This window comes from Camelus dromedarius, chromosome 31 (assembly GCF_036321535.1).
Source record: "Camelus dromedarius isolate mCamDro1 chromosome 31, mCamDro1.pat, whole genome shotgun sequence".
Lineage (NCBI taxonomy): Eukaryota > Metazoa > Chordata > Mammalia > Artiodactyla > Camelidae > Camelus > Camelus dromedarius.
In genome coordinates, this window is record NC_087466.1 from 610,675 (window position 1) to 624,672 (window position 13,998).

At 43.1% G+C, this 13,998-nt stretch overlaps 1 long non-coding RNA gene across 1 annotated transcript in view; it reads right to left on the reverse strand.

The window, feature by feature from the left end:
- LOC135318477 (uncharacterized) overlaps positions 1–12,487 on the reverse strand; it is an 87,490-nt gene extending 75,003 nt beyond the window's left edge. Inside the window, exon 1 of the long non-coding RNA XR_010378527.1 lies at positions 12,368–12,487. This is a non-coding gene — a long non-coding RNA (uncharacterized LOC135318477). The remainder of the gene's footprint in view (positions 1–12,367) is intronic.
- Between the last annotated feature and the right edge of the window lie 1,511 nt (positions 12,488–13,998).

The window sequence follows — 13,998 nt, forward strand, 5'->3', positions numbered from 1 at the left end:
AGCCACACCAGTCTAGGTTAAAAGACCAGTGGGGGTAATTTCCAAGGTATACAAGGGCATGCAGCAATCTCCCCAGCTTCAATGACCTCATCTCAAAGGTGGGGTCAATAAAACTACCAAGCAATGTGCGTGATGATTATGGCCAACATCTGTCTACAAGGTAAGTGCCCGTGACAGCTGCCGCTTAATGGTGAATGAGTACGATCAGCGAGGCTCAGTCTACCTGGTCACAAGCACCCTGCCTTCCTGCCTTGGTGCAGCAGCAGAGTTTTTTTAGCTGAGATGAATGCCCCCAGAGCAGCCCCGACGGGAAAGCTCCCAGCTCTGCACAGCGAGGCGTGTTCCTTTCCTTCTCAGAGCTGATCACAGTTTGCTGTCATCTGTTTTTATGTTTATCCCTTTAGTACCTGCCTCCCCTCCTGGGTTTTGCTCAAGAAGCACAGGGCCAGGTGTGTCTTGCTGCCTGCTGGATATTCTGGGCTGGGAGACAGGCGAGCCCACACCTGCTGAACGGAGAGGCCAGAAGGCCCAGGGGCCCATGCTGAACCGAGGCCCCTGCACCCAAAATTATGGTCTGAGTTTGGGCAAATTACACAGTCTTATTTACCCTGAGATTCCTCATCTGTCCAAGAAAATAACTGCCCATGGCACATACAGTTACAAGGATTAAAGGAAGTCACCAAATTCACAACGTATTCAAGGCACCACCAGTGCATCCTCAACAGACACGTGCTGCCTTTACAGCTCTGACACACGCTAAGTGGGGCGGACAGACGCAGTGAACACTGCTAAGTGCCAGTGTGTTAAGTGCTTCATGTGTGTTATAATATTGTTTACAACTTGCAACAAACCCAGAAAGAAATGAATATTATCATGCCCATTTCACAGATTCACCAACAGGTTAAGGGAAGTTACACTCTAGTCCAAGGCCCTTTGGTGAGGAAATGGCTATTTAAGCCTGAATCTGAGCCCAGGCCTAGGCTATGTCTCTCTCCCATCCACCTGACCACTTGCCTATGAAAGCCACCTGTCCAAAACACAAGTTTGCACAGGCCAGCTCATAAATGCAATGTGTGCCACTGTTTGTCAATGTTGGTTAATTACCATAAACTGCTCTCAGAAACCGCTACAGAAAAGACAGGTAGACCCACATCCCTGCCCACAAAGAAGAGGAGTTCTGCCTTGCCTTATCCTGTAGTGTGCAGAACACCTTCCCTACACCACCAAATCCTTTTATATGCTTCATCCGTGTTTATGTTTGCACACGGCATATTAAACTAGAAGGTAACTGCAGTAATTCAATCTTGGTTGCTTTCCAAGTTTGCAGATTATCCATAATCAGTCCGTGAACGAAAATACTACAATGTGAATGAAAATACTGCAACCATGTCAGTAAACAAAGAATACTGAAACCAAGTCAACAGCGGCTGCCGCCACCCCCCAGCGAGGACAGGCCTGCAGCCCAGCCTCTGCAGCCACTCACAATGGTGCCCTCTGAGGGGACTCAGAATAAGAAAGGACAGGATACTGGCCCTAGATAGCTAGGTGCTTGTCAAATGAATGAATTCAGTGAGCCCAAATGTTTGCTTCCTCCCATAAATATAAAAGCACTAAATTCTTTAACTTGAGATATCTGGTTTTCTTTAGATAACAAGCAATCTTTTATTGTTCCAACTACCTGGTCTTTGTTGTAAAGCTCCTATATATCTTAGCTCCTCCCCTATGTCTTTGGAACAGTCCCTCAGAGCAATCTGAGAGGCTGTCATCCCCGCTGGAGTCCTCTCACCGAATAAAACTTAACTCTTAACTTTTATGCTGCACATTTATTTCAGTCTACACAACTTACAACAAACCCAGGAAGAAGTGAATATTATCATGCCCATTTTACTGATTCACCAACAGGCTAAGTGAGGTTACATTCTATTCCAAATTCCTATGGTGTGGAAATGGCGATTTAAACCTGAAGCTGAGGTGCCCATGCCTGTGCTCCTTCTCTCTCCCATCTACCTCATCACTTCTCTGTGAAATCCACCTGTCCAATACACAAGTTTGCAGTCGGCCAGCTCTTAAATGCAATGTGTGCCACCATTTGTCAATGTTGGTTAATTACCATAAACTGCTCTCAGAAGCCGTTACAGAAAAAACAGGTGGACCCAATTCCCTGCCCACAAAGAAGAGGAATTCTGCCTTGCCTTCACCTGTAACGTGCAGAAAACCCTTCCCTACACCACTAAATTCAAACGTATGCTTCATCCGTGTTTATGTTTGCACAGGACTCATTAAAGAACAAGGTGTCTGCAATAATTCCATCTCGGTTCCTTTCCAAATATACAGATTAGCCCAAATCAGATCCAGAACAGACACAACTCATCAAATCCGCAATGAAACACACTGGATCAAGAACAAAATGCGTGTCCTAGTCCAGAAAACTACGGGTCCCTCTTTCTTCCTGTCATTATACAATCCCACCAGAACTCATTACTTTTCTGTCTGCTCATCTGGCAACCAAACTCAGAGAAGAGTCAACTCAGCAGAGCGCCCTACTGGGGAGAACACCCCGCAGCAGCATTGCGGGCTTCTTGCCCTCCCGCACGCTCTGCTGACCCTTAGTGTCCTCCGTGACCAGGCCAACGGAGCTGTTCCCAACAGCTGCAAAGTCCCACACATTAAATAAAAGCATTTTATTTTAGACGATATGTTACATATATACCCATCTGTGAAAACAGCTTTTCCAGAAGCTCAAATTTTCAACATTAATCTGCAAAGGCAATCCGGGTCCCCAAGGGAAAGCAAGTCTAAAGAAGATGCTAAGGCCTCCAAAGTCCTCTCCAGAACCATCAATCAAACTGCCTGCAGGTCTGCAGCTGCAGGTGGCTACATGTCTGTTTTTAAAGCACCCCCCTCCTGCCCTCGTGTGCTACTATGTCCCTCTATGCCCTCCCATCTCAGGGTAAGAGCAGCCGCTGCAGAACCTTGCAGGGCAGCACTGACAGGATCTGGACACAGAGGATCAGAGCTAAACTAAGCCTTCTGATGACACGAGCTTGTCACTCTGTCACTTTACAGATGAAGATATATATAGAGAGGTGGGGTGACCTTGCTCAAAGTCACACAGCTAATAAGTGGCATAGTCTATAACTCTGCTCCTCCCTTCAGCGTGACACCCCATCTGGGAGGCTCACAGGGTTCTCTCGTGCCTGCCTGACCAGTCCTTTCCGGTCACTGATAACCCACCACAGGTTCTGTCTGCAGGCTGCCTTTTCAACATCTTTTAACTCCAGTTTCTCAGGAAAAAGGCTGCTCCGGCCACTGTATGACTTCCGGCTCACTGAACCCTCCGTGCTCAGGCCAATCATGCCTGTGTATCCGGCCCCCTGCTCAGAGGCTCTTCCGTCCCTGCAGGTGGATTTTTCCACTCTCTGCAGGACAACCCCTCAGGGAAGCCCTCCTCTCGCCCTCAGCATGGCAGGTGTCCCAGGCCACATCCCGAGCTGCCCCCTTAAGAATGTTTGTGCCCAGTTCTGCTAGTCAGACCAGCAGCTTCAGAGCCCAGGTTTATGCCCGGGTCACCAGGCAGAACTACTGCCCATCTCCCAGCCCCTACCCAGCAGATCACCAGGAAGTCACAGTAGGTGCCCCACCCAATCCAGAAGGCTGTTCACTTGCCAGCACCACTGATGACTGGTTTCCAACCTTTGGTCAGTTTCACACAAAATAGCAGCTTTCACTTTGAAACGGGGGGGTTTCCCTTCTGCTGTCCATCCTTACCGGAAACATCAAGGGAAACCAAATCGCCTTTTCTCAAATCTATTCTGATGACACATTTCCACCCACAATACTCACATACTCAAGAAGTTTGGGTCCAAGTGATTTTGTTTCTCTTACGCTAAGTGGCTCAAAAGACTGTGGGATTCTTTCTCTTTTGAGGGTATTTGTTTGTACTCAGTTTATCGGCTTTAATCTGTTTTTGTCTCTCTCGTCAGGGTCCGTGGCAGTTGCCACTTCTCTCTCCCTACAGCAGCCTCCCTCCCAACTTCTAATCTAGGAAATCAGCTGTGATGAGGGGCCCGGGGGCAGTCACAGAAGATGGATCTAAGGCAAAGAGAGGCGACATAATTTGCCCGAGAAGATCAGCTTCAACCCCCAACAGTATGTGTCACGTCCCTCTGTTTAACTCTTATGTTAAACTAGTTAACTTTTAATAGATTATGGTTATAAACAGATGAGGTATCAAAATACATACAAGCACACACATCAACTCTAAGATTTTCATTAACTCGACTATTTTGCTTCTATTTATTTTATTTGTATTAAAAGAATTAAGAACCTCTGCAGTCAATATAGCAAAATGTTAATGGGTTTTAAATCCAGAATATAGAGGCGTAAGTGTATTACTCACACTTTTTTGTATATTCACAAGAGAAAATGATTTGAAGGTCTCTCTCCCCTGCCCCCTACTCACTACTGGCTCTCGCCTGAACTCCCAGACCACACATCTAACAGCCTTTCATTTTACCCACAGCTGAACTCATCAGTTTTCCCCCAGAACTCCCTCTGCAGCTTCCCCTCCTCAGAGCACAGCAGGACCATCATTTACAGTATTAATCCACCCAAAAACCCTGGCCTTATTCCATCCTACCCTCACAGACATCATTCATCCTTTCATTTTAGCATCTAACATGACTTCAATCTGTTCGCTTTTTCCCACTGACCGTCCCACTTCTCAGGTGGAAGCCACCAATACTTCCCACATGGAATCATGAGTCTCCCAGTGGCCCCCCAGCTGCTTTTCCCTACTTGACACAAATGGGATTCTGTCACTCCCATGCTTTTAAGACTCTTTTCAAACCCACTGTTCTTAGAAGAAACTCCAAGTTCTTCACCTGGTGAAGGTCTTTGCCATGAAACAATCAGCTCAGGGAGGGGAGGACCCGCCCTCTCCCCTCAGCCCTGCCCCCTGGCAGAGCATCAGCTCTGGAGGACCTGCTGAGCTACACAAGCCTGTATTCTAACCCTGGTCTTGAGTTCTTAGCAAACTGCTTCACTTATCCATACAAATCCAAGGTAGATTAGAAAGATGTTAGTTATTTAGCTAGACTTTTGATTTGGGGATTTTGCACTAGCAACCTGCAAGTACATGTTCTAATACTTCTGTCTTCTTAAAACCACACCCAGATTTCAGTGGTATCTGTGGAATGCTTTCGGAAAAAAAGGAACTGTACTTTCACAGACTTTATGTTTTATAATATGAACAACCTGGACAGGGTCACGAATAGAACCTCCTAAAAAGTGACAGAAGACGGGTTAGAGGCATAAAGCAACAGGTCGCAAGGACAGTAAGAGCAAAGTTGTTTCTCCAAATCCACCCTAAAAAGTGAAAGAACAGAAAATTCTGAATTTTGAAAGTAAAAGACTATCATATAAAAAATAAAATAATCCTCTTCATCAGGGTTTCAAGATCTGACTGCAGAATTTTCAGCAGGCCATACTGAATCCTAGCACAGAAACATCAGATGGACTAGTGGTGAGTAAGTTCCAGGAAAACGGCAGTAAAACCTCCACTTGTAAGAGGACACACAACCACTTGTTGAAGGTGATTGTAAACCACATTCTGGAGAAATTCAGAAGATTCAGGCTCCGCTTCAAGATGGTGATGACAAGGAAGAATGGCTTGGATGCACGCTTCTAACTGAGTCACCGGCATTCTAACACTGCAGGGGGAAAAGGAGGCCCTCAGTCAAGAGCAGAGGTGTTCCTGTCGTGACTCGCAGGCTGTGCCTTGGGGACTCAGTGTCCTGTAGCAGTCCAGTGCCAGGCGAGGACCCGCAGCGTGGCCCCCCAAAGCAGGAGTGGCACTGTGCTTGAGAAAACCCACCCATGATGGGGGCAAGAGGGGCTGGTGGGGTTGAGTGAACCTATAAATGCCCACAGAAACACACCTGCATTCATTCAAGTGATACAACCAAAAGTAGCAGGCTATTTTGCAAAATTTCAATTGTCAGTGGAAATTTTACCATTCCTTTCTGCTTGTCCCCTGCACTCTGAGACAGGCTTAGGCTCTCTCACACCTGCAGGTCAGATGCAATAGTTGTGAAGTCATTTTACTTTGCTGCGATAGTCCTCGCTTCCCGTGTCACTCTGTCTGTCCTCTCTTAACACAGTCAGATGTCTCTCCCTGAGTTCCTTGCTCCTGTTCCTCGGATCTTGAGATAAAGGGCAAGTGAAGACACATGACCAGAAAAGGCACTGTGGACTTGAATAAAGTCCTCAGTGACCCCCTAGGTGAGTGCTGCCTACCCGTCAACTTCAGTTCTCAAGGTTCTGCCCAGGGTGACATCCAGCCAGGAGAGTGGCCCAGGCCAATTAAAAGCTGTGTGGCTTGGGTGCGGGGACAGGTGCAGGAGCTGTTTCTGGAGCCGGGCCCCTCCCCACCTCTGCTCCCCTCTCTCCCTAGGCCCAGCTGCCAAGCCCCCAGCCTCCCTGATCTTCTGCATTTCTCTTCTACTCTACTCCAAACACTTTTCCTCTTCCTCTTTTCCCAAATTATCACCAGCTGGAGTGATTTTTCAATCACAGTATCTGAAAAAATTTCCTGCAGCCGAAAAAGAGGTCTCCAGAGGTCAATGCCCATACGCTGTTTCCTGAGTAGAGCCCCAGGCTGGGGGGACCCTCACCAACACTACTGGGGGCATTAGACATGTTGCAGGGTCAACCACCCTCAACAAGAGTTTGCTGAGACCCCAAGGCCCGCACAGCATCCCTGCTCACAAAATGTAGTCAGCCCACTTATCGGTTATTAAGAAGCAAAAATACAAAATTGCTTATGTTTCTTACTAAAATTATGTAGGAGATGGAAAAAGAAATTGTAATAGGAAAGAAGAAATCTGACTCCATGTTGGATCTGTTCCTTTGGCTTTAATCCTTTGCCCTGTTTTCTAGGCTCAGACTAGTTAGCTCTACACCTTTTGTGAAAGAAAGTTGACTTTAGCCTGAAATATACAGGAAAGCCTATTCTCCAGGCTCTGATATTTAAGGATGTTAGCTCTTCTGCACTTATGTAGAGTTTCAAGTTGCAAAATAAAGAATAACCTTATTTTTGTCGAAGGTTTTACAGGGGCACAATGATTTGACCCACATGGACAGCTGCGAGGACAAAGGACACCAAGGACAAACAATTCATACAGCAAGAAGTTTGCAACAACCAACCACACCCCCTCCCCTTTGCAGTATAAAAGGAGCCTGAATTCTGACCTGGGGAAGAGGGTTCTCCAGGAAATCAGTCTGACATCTTCTGGGTCTGCCAGCTTTTCAGATAAAGTCACTATTCCTTGCCCCAACACCTCATCTCCCAGTTTATTGGGCTGTCATGCGGCAAGCAGAATGAGTTTGGACTCGGTAACAAAATACATTGGAGATAGTATGTCTCCACTTCTTCCTCATTTCCAATATGTAGCATGCACATCATTTATGATCTAGTGAAAATAATTCATCAAAGACAACAATAACAAGAAACTCACCTAGCTATCAACACTGAAGTCACAACCTATTAATTTTACATACCGTTTAACAACAAAACCAAAAAACTTAATATAGAGGCTTGATTCCATGGAAATAAAATTATTTCTAGTCCTACAAAACTTTCTTCCTTTTCTATTTTCTTTTGTTTTCATTATTGAAAGGAAAATAAAAATCAAATCATTTTATTTCACGTATTTTTGTTATAGCTACATATTTTAAATACTACAAAGAGATATAAATTTCAACAAAAAAGTTCATATATTAGTATAAATATATATATACAATCAGTGGGGATTAGGAAAAGAATAGATATTTACTAAAAACCCACTGCACATCCAGTCTTTTACAAGCATATCCTGGAATATAAGCTCTATGATCCAGGGGTCCCCCACCCCAATTCTCATTGCCAACTCCCTTAGTAATCAACTACCAAGGCACCAGCATAGAACCACGCAATCAGTATTTTAGGTATAAATGAGGGAATTAGCTCATTCAATTCTAAAACAAAAACCCTAAAATAAATACTGAACTTATTTACAGATAAAGAAATTTGGACACAAAAAAGTAAACTTTCTTCCTCAACGTCACAAAGCTATTAACTGGTAAAGGCAAGATTTGAACTCTTCTGCCTGATTCTAAAAACTAAGGTGGAAATCCCATTCCACTTGTGATGGTCCAGCAGCACAACCTATCACCCTATCTTTATTCAGATCAAGCCTTAGACAGCCTGAGACAGCACCCCTTTCTTATGGAATTCGAGGGCAAATGATAAAAATAAGGGTTCTATATCCAGCAGTTTTCTTAGGTCTCATTTACATAAAGTGTCATCAGGACAGCAGAAAAACTCTGGGCAATGTGAGTGGGTCCAGAGCTTTTTGCTGATAAGAAACTCAATCTATCACGATAGAGTGACCTTCCCATGAGAGGCCACATGGACATAAACTAAAGGCAGCTGAGCAATGAAAACTAGCAAGACCCTGGGACTCAAGCAAGAAGGATCCCTGCCATCCCACACCCATTTGCCTCTTCATCCACGTGGACACAATGGCAGGAGGCCCAGGTTCTTGTCCAAGTTACGCCATCATGGATTCTCACCCATAAAAAGTTATGACTCTATGCTGTCTTAAGTCCTTTCCAACTCAAATATGATGACACCAATATCTAAGCAGAATCTCTATGTCTCCACTTCCTCTCTTCTAGTAGGAGAATAATTCTATGGCCACAGAGAAATCCAATAAAAAACCATGCATGAAGCCAGGAGAAAGTCTGCTTAAGAGACTTTGCACTCACGCTCAGTGAATGAAAACTCAGAAAAAATGGTCCTTCTCCCTCAGGAATTGAGAGGTAGCCAGATGTGTGTGTGTGTGTGTGTGTGTGTGTGTGTAAATCAAATACAGTCAAGTCTGGGATGTGAACAGATTTTTTTATGTCACTGTCATTTCTAGGGGATGAGCCAACTTTTAAAGTAATTTGAATCTAGTGTTCTGAGAGAGTCTCAGGATCTTTTGGTGGAGGAAGGGAAAGGAAAGGAGGAAAGAGGTAAATGAAGAAAAGGAGTGAGTATACTGCTAGGGAAAGGCAAAACATTAATTTTGTCCCTACTGGCATAACATACAAATTAGGAACTGTCTTTCTCCCGATGTCTTGTTGAGCACTGAGTTGCAGAAGAAGCGACAGCCTATTTCTCACTGAGCTTGTGACTATATGTGGCATCTTATAGACACAGATAATTTACCCTGAACAAATGCTAGCAGCAGGCTGTAATTCTCCTGTTTTGAGAGACAAGAAAACAGGAGTTCAAAGAGGGTATATAACTTGACAAAAGTCAGAGGACCAGTAAACAAGAGAGGATGAATTCAAACTCAGATCTGAATGCAGAGTCTGCTCTTCCCACTCCCAGGACTGGAAAATCCTTAACACACAGGCTCCCCAGTTCCCCTACAGTGTTCCTGGCGCCAAGCATTTCCCATGGCAGAGGTTTCCAGTTCTCACAAACACAGCACTCTGTGCAGCAGATGACCTTCATCGGACCTTGATCACCTACCTGCTACGCCCACCAGGCTTCACCATACAGGCAGGAAAGCTGGCTTTCAAGTGCATACGAAGCCACCCCCGGTATAACCTGGGCTCTTCTGGGGCTTCTCCAGCCTAAAGGCAGCCATGAAACTGCTCACAGTTTGTACATGAGCCACACTACCTCTCTCCATCTGTCTCCCCACCTATACTACTTAGCTATGACCATTTTGATAATATTGGAAACAAATTTTTAAAAACAGAATAGAAAGGATTCTGGAACAAGTACTTAATAATTACAATTTTAAATGACATGTTACAAAGTGAGTATTTACAAACCGAATCTGCCTTCCTAGGTGTCAGTTTTAAGCAGTCAGAAAATACAATAGCAAACAATTCTCACTTACAAAATTAACAAAAATATCAAGAATAATCTGGAATAAACTCAAAAATTATGCCCATGTTCTAAATGAAGAAAACTACAGGACTGAACTGAAGGGTAAAAGAAGAGGTGTAAATGTAGAGACATCAACATATTGCATGGAGGAAAGCAGTTTTGTAAAGATATAAGTTCTCCTAAAGATAATTGAAGACTTACTAAAAAATCCCATGAAAACTCTTATCTGATTTTTTTTAACTTGAGCAAAATATTTTTGGATTCTTCAGGAATAATAAAGTGATAATACTGGCCAAGAAAATTTGGGATGCAAGAAAAGAATAAAAAATAAATCTCATTGTAAAATATTAAATAAATTTTTACAATATGTAAGATACGGTGCTGGAATAAGAGAGGAAAATTGATAGAAAGGAACCATGAGCTCAAAAAGAGACTCTAGTGTACATAAGTATTTTGTATAGGTGGGATTTCAAATCAAAGAGAAAAATATGAATTCAATAATTGTCCTGGGAAGATCAGACAATCACCTGGAAAGAATAAATTATATTCCTGTCATAATGACCACAAGAAAAATTACAGATAGTGATGTAAATATTAAAAAGTAATAATAACAGTAAATACAACAATTTGCTCATATTAACTCAACTTACCCTCACTATAACAAGTACTATTATCATCTCCATCTTAGACATTAAAAAACCTACAGAAGAGATTTATTCCATTATAAGAACGTATTTCTAAGAATAATGCTGAAGATAAAACCCATAAGGAAGACATTTACTATCTTAAGAATATTTTGGGCCACAATGAAGATAAAAAACCTACTGAACAAAATGAAAGGCAAGAAATGACAAGAAAAACCTCTGTGACACTTGTTGATGAAGACAAGAAGTTAATGTTCATAACATACAAAGAGCTGTCACAAAGCAACAAGAAGCTCCCTCACTTAACTGTGTGCAAAGAACAAAAGGGACCATTCATTTTTAAAAAGCCAAATGGCTAATGAGTGAAGAATGCTCAGTACCTCACTGGTCATCAAATGCAAACTAAAACATTGAAAAAGAACTTTTGCTCATCATATTGGCAAATATTTGTAAAAGGTATTCTAGCTAGTGTCCATCTGTAGGAGAAAAAACTGAGCAAACTTTTTGGAGGATGACATGTCAATGAATATGTAAACTCTAAAAACCGTGAGTACACACTGACTTAACTCCACTTCTAGGAATCATTTTGTTTAGAAAAAAAGAAATCAGCTCAAAAAAATGTACTCATCAGGGCATTTACACAGCACTATTTACAATGGTGGGAAGAAAAGCTGAAGTGAAATCATATCCAGTGATAGAGAATTGGTTACATAAGTAATTTTACATCTTTCATTCCCCACTGGAGAAGGAATTTCTAGAGTCACTTGAAAGGAGCCTGTGATGAATGTAAATGTCACATCCAGGGACTAAATTTCCAGAAGACTTAACTAAAGGAATACTCATACAAGATCACAGGAATGTTTGTACAAGAAGGATGCCAGTCAAACATCCTTTCTGACAGTGGAAAGTGGAGAAAACTTAAGTGTCCACCATCAAGACAATGATGTGATAAATCACGGCGAGCTGTGGGCTCTGAGGGGGCCAGCGTTTCGGTGTGGTCCAGGGCTTTGTCCACAGCACTCTCCCACCACAGTTGTCCTTGCACAAGAGACCACACCTGCAAATCAGGAGACCCCTCCACTCTATCTGAAAGGGCCGGGTGAGCCTGGAGTGGGAGGACGTCTATGATATACCCCTGAGTAAATAAAGCGAGCTGCAGAAAACATATAGTATGGCCTTATTTTTCAATAAAGCATATATACACACACATATAAATAGATTTCTCATATACGTGTATGTATGTACGTATGTATGTGTATATATATATACATATGTCACAGGCATAAGGGTCATGAAATATATACAGCACATTGTCAACAGCTTTTACAATCAGGAAATAAGGGGAAGGGAGGTAGGGGCCTTTCGTTACCACCACAGCTCTCTTTTCAGTATTTCAGTTAAGTATACTTGCAATTTAAAAGTTTATTTAAGTCCGAAGGAAAATGGATGATGCCTCCACAAGACAGAATGCTATACTGGTCATTAAAAATCATGCCAGGGGAGATAGAATGTTGTAGAAAAACATGTAATAAGCTGAATGGAAAATGGAGGTCTCCACACAGTAAACAGGCACAGAGTGCTCACTGGTTTTTATGACAGAGGTGATACACACTGATGAAAAGAACAGAAAATAGATATTAAAATGTTAATTATTATCTCTGAGTAGTGGGACCAGGATGGCTTCTTTTGCCCCTTTTTTCAGACTTATTATATTAAATACACATTATTTTTCATCTGAAAAAAGCATTTTTAGATGTCTAATACCACGCATTGGAAAAAATACACGAGTACTTACAGAAACAAGTAACTAGGATACACGGCAGCAGCGTCACACAATGTAGAACGGGCGATCCTGAATAACACCATGCAGTTACATAAGGACCCACAAAGTGAGAGCACCTGCTGTAACAGGGCGTGGCCCCCTTCTATTTGTCACTTGTGTCTTCAAGGCTGAGGCAGTTCTGAGCACGGCCAGTGTCAGTGCTGGTGTCTGGATTAATGTCGCTGGAGGTGAGGGCACCTGCAAACAGACAGGAAGAACAGAAAGCATCTTTTGCCTTTTCTGTCTTGTTTCCTTTTTACTGTAAAGAGAGGCACAAATAAGATAAACTGTGTATCTTCCCTACTGAAATTTCAGTAATGAAAACGTTTTTAAATCCTTCACAACTTATAATGTGCCAATAACGGTTTTTTCAACTAAAGCATCGTATTTATAAAATGTTAATTAACTCAGTTACTTAACTTCATGTTGAAACCTTCTATTAAAGAACATAAAATGCACTACGTGAAAGCACCACGCCTGAAGTGACCAGCTCAGCTGTCTTGACGGCAATGCAGTCACCCCCACCATCCCGTGGCCCTGAGCTCCTGATGCTGCTAAGAGAGCACGCTGCCGCCTCAGATGGAGAGAAACAGTGAAAGCATTTTGTGAAGTCAACAGCACTGACAAAACATGACTGAATAGTCCCAGTCTCCTTTGAGGATGTCATTTTCTGTTTCTGGCCAATACCTGTCAATGAGCAGAACCACCCCAGTCCCGAGCCATGGGACTCACGTGGGAAGGAGTTTTGGAGAAATTTCCAGGTATAGAATGTAACCAACTACACGTAGAACTGTGACAAAAGAAACGATGCAATACTCTGATTTTGGAAGACACTCAAAATATTCTCCTAAGCCTTAGTAGCTGGAAAGGCTGGGCTACTCCTAAGCCACTTATTTATTTCACAGCCAGTGAGCATCTCCCACAAACCGTTTCCCTGTGTCTGCTGGGAGCCTCAGGCACACACTTGCTGTCGATCTTATAAGTCAGAGGGTAGAGGCGTGTGTCTCACCCTGCAACCCTCACACAGGCTCACCTCCTAGCCTCACGGTCTGAACTTGGCTCCATTTTCTCACCTGCTTATTTGGTATCTGTTTTTCTGTAAGCTGCCTGAAATGATTGTTGGAACAAGTCAGAAGAATGAGTGGGTAGATAAGTGGACAGATGGACAAGTGAGAGGTGGGCAGACAGACAGAGAGACTCCAAGAAAAGGGAAACAAAGTAAATTTCCTATGCAAAACCCTCTTCCAGTCAGGGAGGAAATCCACCACGGAGAAGTGTGAAGGGGCAGGTGGCTTAGGATTGTTTCCTACTTTCCATGAAAAATCACACAAGAGACGAGAGAGTAGAACTATAAATATTAAAAGAAAAAATCATGCATGCTTGAAAAAAAATCTACAATATATACTTTCTAAAGAATAGATTCAAATCAGCAAGGCCCAATAACACAATCCTTCGGTATTTACAGAAGTGAGAATCCCATCTCCAAACCACAAGGCATCCCTTCGGAGCACTAAGAGTCTACACAGGGCGATCATAAAGCCGTCACCGCAAAAGCTATGCTCTCCTGCACTTACGAGGAACGAGCAGCTGTGCTCGGGCTGCCC